The sequence below is a fragment of the Nilaparvata lugens genome, chromosome 3 (genome assembly GCF_014356525.2).
Source record: "Nilaparvata lugens isolate BPH chromosome 3, ASM1435652v1, whole genome shotgun sequence".
Lineage (NCBI taxonomy): Eukaryota > Metazoa > Arthropoda > Insecta > Hemiptera > Delphacidae > Nilaparvata > Nilaparvata lugens.
The window spans coordinates 91,377,716-91,391,217 of NC_052506.1; the positions used below are offsets into that span (position 1 = coordinate 91,377,716).

The 13,502-nt window shown below is 35.0% G+C and overlaps 1 protein-coding gene across 1 annotated transcript in view; it reads left to right on the top strand.

Annotated features, from left to right (window-relative positions):
• Positions 1-13,502, top strand: part of LOC120350636 — a 203,537-nt gene that overhangs the window by 152,702 nt on the left and 37,333 nt on the right. Inside the window, exon 18 of the mRNA XM_039425033.1 lies at positions 12,535-12,601. The gene's annotated coding sequence lies outside the window, so the exon portion shown is untranslated. The remainder of the gene's footprint in view (positions 1-12,534; positions 12,602-13,502) is intronic.

Genomic DNA, 13,502 nt, shown 5'->3' on the forward strand with positions numbered 1-13,502 from the left:
TGATGATCGCTACACTGTCTATCGGAGTGATAGGGGAGGGGGTGATGGTCGTCAGAGGGGAGGTGGAGTGCTAATCGCAGTGAGAAAATCATTGCAGTCTGAGCTTTGTAGTGAGCTTTGCGAGAATAATGGAAATTGTTTTGATTCAGTAGGAATTAAACTGAAATTGAACTCAACGTTTTATCATATATCAGCTGTTTATTTGCCACCATCTACCAAAGTTAGTAGACAGAAGGTTGGTCACTCATCTATAGTATTTTCGTTGAAATGCAATAATTGGAGTGGGGGAACTGCAGCCGTGACGTAGGCTGTAGTACAGAGTAGGCAGAATATCGCATTCTTGAAAATCATATGGTGTCGTATAGTCAAATTATATAACACAAACATTTTCTGACATGCAAGCTTTCTGTTTCTGCTTTACAATAATTATTAAAACATTTGAATAATACAAGCATTTTGCCATATAAAAGCAAAAACCCCACCTTCTAACCATCCCTTTCAAACCCTTAAGGTTTCTTCATCTTCTAAGTCGTGTTTATATTTTGTAGTTTGGCTATACATCAGCTTGTGAATTTCCGGGATGAGATATTTTGATTCTCGTAGAACATGTGCTCGATACCAGCATGTGTTCAGTCAATACCTACTATTACTTCAGGCCTCACAACCGATCTCTAATAAACTATGACGTCATCACATGTAGATCATCGATGATCTACTGGCGGTAAGCAAGCGAAATAAGAGCGCTGATGCTTGTTATCACATCTGATATGGTAGTCAACAAAATTGAAATTACAAATTCAATTTTCATGGTCTTCCATTTCAATGAATATGGTTTGTTTATCATTCTTATAATATTTGTTTGTAAAAAGTAATAATGAATTTGGGGTTTTAAATCATGGGATACTGTTGTGTACCTAATTGTAGCGGGAATTATAACAATATTCCAAAAGTTTACGTATGGTTTTAAAATTTAAAACGGTATTTTCTTTTTTGAAAGATGAAACTTTGAAACAAAAATGGATACGAGCGATAAGAAGAAAGAACTTTAATTCTTCAAAACAACGGTTTACATGAAGTGTAGAAGAACAGTGTAAATAAAGTGTGAGTGGAAAAATTAATTGAATTGTGAAAGAACAGTGTAAATACAATGTGAAATAACAGTGTAATTAGAGTGTGGAAGAACAGTGTAAATAAAGTGTGTGAAAGAACATTTAAACTAATAAATTGAAAAGTAAATGCAAAATTTTGGAACTGTCCATAACATCATAATATTAAAGGTTTTACCTAACTGAAAAACATCTCCTGGAGGGTTTCTTATTTGTACTACAGATTTATTGTGATCAAGTTTGTGGGAGCCTCTTTCCTAAAAAAGAATTTTATCAAATTTGGTTTATCTTTGATTTACCTTTTCTTCGACTCCGATACAGGCTATTATTAAATATTTTTGGTTGAGATGAATTTATCAATAGCTCTATCACTGAATCGAGTAGGCCTATGTCTATCAAGCTGAAAGTATGGATAAATTATTGCATTTGTAGAATAAAGTGTTTTTATTTCAATAAAATTTATATTTATTAAAATACAAGTGTCTTTAATCTGAAATTTAGATAGTATTTCATCCAATAAAAAATCAATACAGTAACAAAAGTTACATTGATAAGCTAGTAGAAACTACTATGATTTAGGAAGAATCAATCTACATGTTATGACGTCATTAATTAGTTGTGGGGCCTGAAGTAATAGTAGGTATTGGTTCAGTGCATTTACAATGAATGAAATTCATCGGATTTTTTGGGATCGGTTTATCGGTTTATTGCGATGCATTGGTTTATCAAGATTTTTTAAGGGTTAATCTGAAATTATAATAGTATAACATTGTCTACTAACGCTTTTCCAGCTTATTAACTTTTTCGTGTCACGTTTTTAGATTCATGAAAAACTTTCAACTTCATTTTATTCATAAAAGTTGAATGAACTTTAAATATTTAACAACATCATTAGAATCGGTGATTCATTCGCTATAAGTATGGATAATTTTAAAGTTCTAGGTGAATCTTGAGGAGATTAAACGACGATATATTTGAAGGTACAGTGAATAGACTGTATGCTCAATGTGGTTACTCTAGAACATTATTACTACACGTGACGTCACGCTGGCGTTCCCCCCACCACTTTGAATCATACACCTGTAGGTGATCAACCTTTTACAAATATATAGATCTACAACGTCAAATACATTTCTTACTTACTGTGACTATATTGAATCTCTTAACCTAGCTCCGCAGTGCAGGCTGGTTGCTTGGCTGAATCGGACTAGGCGCTGAGACAGCAAATAATAGCAGCGTTGGTGGGAATGCGAGCGGCCGCAGTAACACCTCCCACCCAGCAATGGTCGGCGTAGTTACGCCTAGCGGACAGACGAAAGAACAAACCAGTCGGTTATTTGATCCCTCCAGCCAGGCTCAGCCAAGCAGCCGAGACAATAGAACAATGGAGTGACGGTCTTATTCGCGTTCATCAGCAGTTTTCTTTCTCACGACTATTTTTATTTTTGTGTGTCAATAATAACTCCAGTCACCAGTAAAAAGTTTCCAGAAACGTGGTGTACTACCATATTAATGACTTTTCATGATGATTTTTAATTATTTAAAAACATTGTTGACATTCTGAGCCTTTAGGCTAAACTTGGGGTCGCTGAGAACGAATCTGCAATCAGAATTTCTCTATCACCAAAAATAACGAAAAAAATCCAGCTGTTGATCTTCCGGCAACCGTTAACAGTCATCCTGCAATGCGGCCGAAACACTTCCAAGCCAGACACCCATCTCGAATGACAACAACGCCAAGCTGTAAGAAACCATCCTGCACTGCGGCGCTAGGTTTAAGGCCATTCCAGACAGCACGTGGCGTGCGTGGCTGGACGCACGCCACGCTGGCCACGCTAGCCACATGCCAATTCACACCGCCACGACTGTTGCGATGCTATACCGGCCACGTTTCCTGTCAGTATGCAGGAAGATGTCAACTACGACGGTCCCGTGGTGTGAATCTGGATTTTCTTGTGGCTTACCTTGGTTTGATGACTCCAACAGCAGCAGTAGTAATGATATGCAGCAGTAGTAATGATATGCAGCAGTAGTAATGATATGCAGCAGTAGTAATGGTTTTATTGTATTCGGTGACAGCACGGGACCAGTGGGTACATCCAATCTATAAAAAAAGGAAGACCTATGGCGAATTCCATCATTTAATGCGCGACCTTGAGGCTGACAATGATAGTATACGTTCTATACGATAGTATACGTCTAGTATACGTTCTGCGCATGCTCGGACCAAAACGTGGCAGGACACGTTTGGAAAGATCGCTCAGAGAGCGAACGGTAGCCACGCGGCTAGTATAGCAAGCGTTGCCGCGTGGCCGTGGCTGCTATGTGAATTGTTTCATTTGATTAGCTGGAAAGCGATGTTTTGAAAAGTAGCTAGCATGCGACCAGCCACGCATGCCACGTGCTGTGTGGAATGGCCTTTAATGGATTACTTAGTAGTAATTTAATGATAATTTGAGATTTTAATTTGCCAGAAATTATCTCTAATAATTATAATCTGTTTTCTGGATCAACTAAAGCAAAAATCCTTAATAGCTTCATGTCATTTTATGATTTAATATCGTATAATTCTGTGCAAAATGAGCTTGATAGAACTTTGGATATTGTGTTGAGTAATTTCCCAGTTAAAGTTATGAAAAGCGATGATCCACTTCTCCCTGAAGATGGTCACCATCCTGTGTTGTGTGTGGAAGCCTCATACTCAGTGATGACGTCAGAGCTCGACTCTAACCGATCACCCGAGTTTAGTTATGACTTTTGCAAGGGGGACTGTCTCGGCGTCTATTGTGGTCTCCGTGACTGCAGTTGGGACTCCGTTTTGAGTTGTGATGATGTTGACTCTGCATTTAATAGGTTTTATGAAGTACTCGACCATAATTTTGAAAAATTTATTCCAAGAAGGAAAATAAAATTTCCAAACAATAAGTATCCTCCTTGGTTTACGTCTGATATTATATCTGATTTGAAAATTGAAAATAAATGCTCAAGAAAGATAAGAACTTCTGTTTAATATCTGTTTAAGAACTTCTGTTTAAGAACTACCTGTTTAATTATCTATAATTAATATAAGTGAATTGGATTCAGTGAATAGATGTCTATTGATATATTGATGGAAAATTAAGGGATGTGAATAGTTAAGACATAAATAATGTGAGAAGTTTGTTTATTAAAATAACTCATATGTATGTCATTTATCTATTAAGAAAGGTCCTTATTGTGGTGCTCCAGAATACTTTAATCTCTTCCTGTTTAAAGTAGCAATTTTTTGAGCTACATACTGGTTTATGTTACTGCACCTCAATTCAATCTCAATTTTGGTTGCATTCAGATTTTCCTCCAGGATCTGGTGTTTGAACATTTCTAGAACAAATAACAGTTCTAAGTATACAATCTTTACAAATTAGAAAATAAGGATTTTATTTCCTGAATTAATCTGCTAGCAAATTTATTTAATAACCTAAAAATGTATTTAAATATGCATGACTCTCCCTCTCCTGAAAGGAAAGTCCAAGATAACACAAGAGCGTTTTTTTCACGTGCAAATTATGTCCTCACAGTTTTACATTATAACGTCATATTCTGGTGGAAAAGTCGAAAAAATCACATTTTTTTCACGTGAAAAAAAGTGTAAATGTTCCAACTTCTCACGTGAGAAGTACGTGAAACTGAAACTTGAAAATAACGTTTTTTTTTTGTTTCTACATTTTCACGTTATACTGGACAGAAAAGAACATGAATGGAACGGTTTTTTCTACATTTCTTGTCCCACATTTGGCCATTTCTTTCACATGAAAATTTCCAAAAATTCACATGAAAATAACGTTTTTAAAATATTTTATTGTGAAAAGATGGAGAAGGATTACCTTAATTATTCTGAATAAATAACCTTTTCAATTCTTTATTTTTACATTAAAAAACTATAAATCATAAAACTTTTGAATAACCACAATAATTATAATGTGAAGTAAATTCTCTACCCTAACTTTACAATAATTATTTTACACAAAACTGAATAAAAATTAAATTCAACTATAAAGTCCTATTCAGACAAATGGATTTTTCCTAGTAAGTAGTCAACGTTAGTAGACAGACTAACTCTGTCTACTAACTTTGGTAAGTAGTGATTATAATTATGCAATCTAACAGCTGGACACTATAATTACAAAAAGAAACCTCATTTTCATTTGTAATCATTCAACAGCTGACAAATTTCAAAAATGTTTCATGTAAGCTTCTTTTTTCAGCTGTTGGACTTTGTATCAGCCATTTGCTTGTATTAGCTTTGCATCACCAATGAGAAAAAACCATTAATGTCTGGATGGCCAATAGGGAGATTTTTGCTTTAATAAAATGGTGAAACAACAATAATTTATATTAAAATTGAATTTATTTTCAAAACATCACAGTCTTCAACCCTTCAATAAGTTGGAGACTGTTGTAGATATAATACTGTAACTTTCAGGATAAGTTATTGGTCGAATACTTCACCTTTTGACATACAACTGAATTTCAACTCCTCATAAGGGGGTGACTTGGGGGATGTAAATCAAAGATTTTGAATGTAAATACCCATTGTGTATTATCTTAAAAGCCTTCCCAAAATGAGAAAGATGAAATCAATAAAAATCTTCTATGATACTTTTATCCAAAATGGTGGCTGATTGAAGTTTTGGTTTTTAAAGAAATAATTGATAAAATTCAATCAGCCGCCATTTTGGAAAAAAGTATCATAGATTTTTATTGATGTCATCTTTCTAGTTTTAAAAAGACCTTTATAATGATGTATCACACAATGGGTGTTTACATTGAAAATATTTGAGTTATAACCCCTCATTTCTTTACAAACTGTAACTTCAATCAGCCACCGTTTTGGATTCAAGTTTCATAGTACACTTTAATTGATGTTATGTTTCTTGTTTCAAAAAGCCCTTTGAAATAATGTACCACACAATAGGCATTTACATTAAAATTTTCCAGATAAAACTATTGAGTCACCATATTATACATTCTGAAACTAGTCAACCCCTTATGAAGGGGTTGAAATTCAGTTGTACCGTATGTCAAGAGTTAGAGTATTTGACCAGTAACATATCCTGAAAGCTACAGTATTATAATATCAACAACAGTCTCTAATTTATTGAAAGGTTCCCTTACACATGACTCACCCGGTATGATTACTAACTTATAATGATTAGCACAAGCCTAGAGCTCATGTGGACATCACCCATAGAAAAAAATTGTTCGACTTTATATTCTGTTTCAAATTTATCAAAATTGAGACTTACTTAGATTTCTCTTTGCTGGTAAACCGAGTTTTTGGAGACTTCAGCCAGTATTTGATTACTGTACTGCTTCTATGTATTTTTCTTTTGTGTTGGAAAATTTCATCACAACAGCTCCTATCAGAGATGAAACAAAAAGTTTACTTATAAGTAAACATATTTCAAATAATATTTTTTGACTAGAAAATTGGAAAAACACACATGTTGCAAACACACAGTCTCACTCTTTCTTATTATATAAAATATATATTGCTAAAATGAGAGGACTACACCGATAGTTTTTCTAAATTGTAATAAGATAAAAAGCTGTTAATAAAAATAAATGAATCAATTGCTTGCTGGAAAAAGTTAAAATAAAGCCTGATGCTGGTCCAGAAAACAACTAAATAAATTTTAATCTATCAATCCACAGTCATATATTATTGATATTAAGTTCATTATAATAACATGAGTGTAGATTAGTTTGTGGTAACTTCAATTACTTAGGCTAGGCTGAATGAAAAGTTTTGTTACACATTTAAATTTATATGTACCAGCATATAACCCTGTAATGTGTCTGCCTAGAATAATAATCATCTTATTTCCAGCAATGATAAATTCAAGAGGCTTTTCTCTTATTATTATTAAGTTATGCCTAAAATAATACAGTATCCAGTGTTGTGTTATAAGGTTATGTTATGCGTGGCCTATAATAGTCTTTCAAAAAGATTATCATTTAATATATAAGTTTTATAATAATAATAATAATAATAATAATAATAATAATAATAATAATAATAATAATAATTATTATTATTATAATTTTATTGATGGAGACAACAGGATAAACCCATTTTGCCTCCTCCACACAATACAATATTTCCAACACATTATACAATTTGGAATACAAAAAGATAAAAAAAGAAGAAATATACAATTAATATGAAAGAATACAAATAATCATTGAAGTAATCGTAAACAATAATAATTGATTATAAGAATAATTATTAAACAAAATAGAATCAAGTAATAATAAAAAGATAAAAAAAGAAGAAGAAAGAATGAAGAGAGAAAGGATGTCTGTGTAAAACCAAGAATGAATAATCAAATTAATAATAATAGAAATTTTATAAAATTAGTACACCAATCACAAAAAGACAGATCACATGCTACCCAGCCAAGTTATATGAGATCTTACAGAATTTGGAGGGGGAGAACCAGAAGACGTCCAAGTGCTCCGAACAATGATTAAAGATTCTCTGAGCTCTATTTAGAGGTGAGTTATAATGACTTACGGTTCTAGAGCGCGCTATATGAAATGAAAAACCAGAATGGCGAGCAATGGTATTGACATATATATTAATTTTTGATAGCAAATGGGATGGATCAATTCTATTATTTAGTAAATTATAAAGGAAAATAAGTGATTTGAAATCACGTCTTACCCTCAATGAAGTGAAATAGAACTCATCTCTAAGTGATTTGGAAGGATAATCAAAAGGACAAAAGATATTATGTTTTCTGTAATGAATGCATCTCAAAAATTTGTTCTGTAAACGTTCCAGTAGGTAAATCTGTTCATTATAATATGGATTCCAAATTTCACATTCATATTCTAACAGGCTTCTCACAATTGACTTATATAGAAGTATCAAAGGCTCTACATCACTGAAGGGCGAGCAAGTCCTCAAGATGAATCCCATCTGCTGATTGGCTCTATTAACTGTGTACTCAACATGTGAGTTGAAAGAGAGGTCATAGCTAAATACCACCCCAAGGTCCTTGAACAATTCCACCCTTTCCAAAGGGATACCACTTATAGAATATATATTATTATGAGGAGCGGATTGCCGGGTGGGACTCATGAATTTGCATTTATCTACATTAATTTTTAACCCATTTGAATCACACCATCTGGACATATGATCAATATCTCTCTGCAAATTGTAGTAATCATTTAGATCCTTAATTTCTTTAAACAACTTTACATCATCTGCATACATGAGACAGGAAGAGCTGTTGATAACAGATGGAAGGTCATTAATGAATAAAATAAAGAGGAGTGGTCCCAGATTAGAGCCTTGAGGTACGCCTGATGGGCACTGAAAATATTTTGAATTGAAATGATGAATTTTTACATATTGAATCCTCGCCTCAAGATAACTCTGAATAAGATGAACTAAATTTTTACTGAATCCCAGTACTTCGAGTTTTCTAATCAGAAGTCTGTGATTTATGGTATCAAATGCCCTAGATAAGTCTGTGTAGATAACATCAGTACGCCCCCCACGATCCAAAGTCCGTGACACTTCATTACTGAAGATCATGAGATTGGATACAGTGGAGCGACCAGGCAAAAATCCATGCTGTTCTGATGATATAATCTTCTTACTCTGTTCATAAATTATGGAATGAAGAATTTTTTCAAAAACTTTCGAAAAGCAATTTAAGATTGATATAGGTCTGTAATTTTTTATATTATTTCTATTTCCACTTTTAAAAACAGGAGTAACCCTCGCAATTTTCCATTTTGATGGAAATTTACCCGACCTTAGAGCTAAATTGAAAATGTATTCTAATGGCTTCAGCAGCACTGCAGCACAGCCTTTTACAATATAAGTGGGGATTGCATCAGGACCCTCAGAGCAGCCCGACCTCAGCCCATTGATGGCAGATAGGATATCATCACAAGAAACCATGCCAACGCTCCCATCTACAAATGAGCACCCAGACATCTCCGGAAACTCCATCCATGCATCAGGCGCATCAGCCCCATAAACAGATTGAAAATACCTGGAAAACCCATTTACAATATCAGCCCCACAGTAGGACTCACCGTCCAGTGCCATGGTTGACTCTACAAAAGAAGTTTTCCTTTCCGAATTAACATATTCTCTCTTGTATATCTTTGTATCTCTTGTATATCTCTTGTATAATTATATACTCTCTTGTCTGATGCCAGTTGCAGCTGGGTTAAAATATTATAATTCTTGCAAATGTTATCTTCATTCTAATCTGCTCTCCTAGATTTAAAAGAAGATTTTTTCTATAAAGGAGACAGGCTGCTTATAGATGGCTATTGATCTGTATTGATATCAATACAGCTGGTTATGTATTGATATCCATGGCTACTTATTGATGTGTATTGATATCATTAGGTATTTGGGCCAATACATATCCATGGAAATGTATTGATATCAATACAGCTGGTTATGTATTGATATCCATGGATAAGTATTGATTTGTATTGATATCAATAGGTATTTGGGCCAATACATATCCATGGAAATGTATTGATGTGTATTAATATCAATACAGCTGGTTATGTATTGATATCCATGGATATGTATTGATGTGTATTGATATCAATAGGTATTTGGGCCAATACACATCAATACATATCCATGGAAATGTATTGATGTGTATTGATATCAATAAAGCTGGTTATGTATTGATATCCAGGGATATGTATTGATGTGTATTGATATCAATAGGTATTTGGGCCAATACACATCAATACATATCCATGGATACCTATTGATGTGTATTGGCCCAAATACCTATTGATATCAATACATTTTTTTTTATTGATCTCTATTGATCACTTCCACTAGGGTTGCCAGTTAAGACTTCAATATGAAAATTTTGGGTATTAAGTCGAAGGTTATGGCATTCTTAGACAAGTGGCCCTTGCGTTCTATGATAGTCACCGACAATGCTGTTATAGAACAGGTAAATAAATTCAATTATCTTGGTTGTGAAGCGTCTTTTGATTCAGAATGTTATATACATCAAAATATAGCTAGATTCAATATGATTCATGGCACTATACATCGTGCTTTGAAAGCTGTTTATAAGAAGGAAACCGAAGAGGTGTCAGGAAGGAAACAGAAATTTATTAAATTCTACAAGATAATTGCTATTCATTTGCTAACTTATGGAGGTTAGACGCTGTGTTTTTTCTTCTCTGTGGTTCAATCCTTGACAAATGTGATCAAACAGTACCAAATAAAATGGACCAATCACCTGCTCTCTATAGGCTCGATTACACGGGGTGAGTTTACTCGCTACTCGCCGGCTTGTTTGCTAGTAGCTAGTAAACTCGCCCTGTGTAAACCCATACTAGCTGACTTGCTGGCTACTAGCCGGCGAGTAAAAAAGCTGAAGAAAAAGTAGAAGACCGGTCAACTTTACTCGCTACTAGCCAGCGTTTGAGCAAGCTTGCTAGTAAACTAGCCGTGTGTAAAGTGATTTGCTAGTTTTAAAAGCGGCAAGTGACAAGCCAGTTGTCGTGAAAATGTCAGAGGAATTTGTTATAGCCGGTAAAATTTACTTTTCTCTATTTCTTGTAGTTCTTGCCTATACACATCTTTTACTGTCTTAATTTTGACCTTCAGTTTTTCAACATCCATTCCTCCCAATCCCAATAAGTTGTGCTCATCAAGATCAGACATTAAACGTTTTACATTTTTCTCCTTCAAAGTTTTATTTGTGTAGTCTTTGTCCTTTATATTCCACAATAAAGGATATTCACGGTAAAGTACAAGAAACTTAGCAATATCACTGCCATTCTACTTCATTTTCACACAAACACGTGTCACAACAACTCCGCAACTAGTTGGAAAGTGAGCGAGTGAGCGACTGGCGCTAGCTACGTGAAATCGACCAGTAGCGCACTTGCCGACTTGCTGGCTTTTTACTAACCGGCGAGTCGGCGAGTAAACTAGCCCCGTGTAATCGAGGCTTAAGCCTCCAAATCGACTTCGATTTCAGGCATGAGAATTGAAACAGGATGGAAGAGGAGACATTGGAAGACTGAGAAAAAGATGGACACCAGAACAGGCCCTAGAAGCCCATGATAGATGATGATGATTCAATCATATTCTCCAATCCATGTAAAAAGTATATACTATAATATATAGTACAATCCAATGTGAAAAGTAGTTGGAATAGAAGAATTGAGTATTTACCTGGTTGAGTTGACAATTAAGACTCTGCGTACCTCGCACTCTGAACTCCTACCTACCGTACTATACAGTAATAATAATAATATACTAATATACAGATTTGGTGAAAAGTATTGAGACTGCTGAATATTTATTCTCATCATCATCATTGGCTCGAAAATCTAAAGCAGATCTTGGCCTCCTTCAACATTCGCCTCCATTCTACTCTATACATGGCAGCACGCCTCTAATTCCTGACCCCAACAACTCTTGCATCTCCAGCAACTGGATCCATCCACCTCAACCTTGGCCTACCAGGAAGGCTTCTACCTTCCATCCATGACTTCCATCAGACGTTCCATTGCTCCACCACGGTACAATATACCAACATTCTCAAATCCATTTCCAGTCGTTTTTCCTTTGCTTTGGGCTCCCATATCTTTTATTCCGTAAGTCTGATCCAATCCGAGGCTCATTTTGAGGTTTTGTAACTTCATTTTTATTTTGTGTGGAGGGGTTGTTGACCCTCCACACAACCCCTACCTGGAGGACCAGGTAATTTTTCCAGGTATTCTTCCTTAGCATTTGACAAACCAATGCCAAATTACAAGGCAGCAGCCAATTTTCTGTTAGGGGTTTCTTCCCTTTAGCCTTTGAAGTCCATCTGCAAGGCAGCAGTTTTGTTGCTGGTTTTGGTCCACCCGGTACCCCCTGTATCTAGGAGGCATCCCCCTATTCGCCACCTGGAGAGGCGGAGACCAGAAACTCCTACGGGGAATATTCATTTTTAAAGGGAAATTTGATGATAGGTCTGATTGGGGATCCTATTCGAAAAAAGAAACTTTTCTGTCACATCAAAAATTTGTTGCGCCATATTGGAACCATCATTTGGAATCCAAATTTTTTTTTTATAGTGAGAAGTTGGTCCTTTGATACATGACTTCCATACCGAATTTCAAGAAAAAATGAATGTTGAAACACGCACATTGATATCTCATACTGGTTGGCTTTTGATAACTTCTTCTAGCTGCGGAGTCATAAATATTGTGTTCTGAACTTTTTCCTCTATTACCTTCCGTTGACTGCCAATCTTTTCATCAGATTCGCCTACTTCACTACTAAGGAAATAACGAACTTTATATTATTCTGTTTTTTACAACACTTGCATTTTGTTTTATTATTCACGTCCATCATTTATTGAAAATTATATTGTCATTTTAGGATTCGGGCAAAAGGTTGTTAATACAACACAAGTTTACCACGGGATTTCCAATAAGAAACTGAAGAGGTAAGTACCATAATAATCTTGAAGGCCTAATAATATTCATAGATTCTATTGGTCTGCAGATAATCTATTTTCCATGTTCTATGATCAAGTTTATTGGTATACGACTTAGACCAGTTATAGAATAGACATGCTGGGAAGTCTAGCCTCTGAAGCCAACATCTACTGCCATATCGCCCCATTGTGACGTCAGCATCGGATAGAAAACTTTCAGATTGTGTCTATTTCAGATGAAAGCCAATGAAAATGGTAAACTTCCACCGCCCTCCCGCTGAAATAGACACAATCTGCTATGGAAAACAATGTAATCAAACTACAGAAAAGTTTTCTATCTGATGCTGACGTCATGATGGGGCAATATGGCAGTAGATGTTGACTCCATCGACTTTCAGTATGAATATACAAAAGGGCTTGTCTATTCTATAACTGGTCTAAGGTATAGGAGTATTTTCAAGAGGATTTGAAAAAAGTGATATCACACTCCAGAGTATAATATTATTATTCTAGGATAATTCCAATTATGTAATATTATAATCATGTCAGCAGTTGTAAGAAGTATGTCAAAACTCTATCCAAAATCAAGAAGAAGAGAAATGCCAATCACACCTAGGCCAGAGACACTAAGCCGCTTTCCTGGTGACATATTATTTTGTCGGAGAAGGCTTAGTTTGAAAGCTTGTTAAATTTGTGCTAGGCCCTGAGGTCTGCCGATTCGAATCTGGTCAATAATGCGATCCCAATTCTAGTGGTTTGAGGGTCTTGGAAATAAGAACATAGATATGCGGTTGACTCACTGCTCTTATAATAATGAGAATAATATCGAAAGTATTATGAACACATCTTTATATGAATAATCAAATAATAAATCTGTCTTTAAGAGACTAACACATGTCTTGAGAGATCA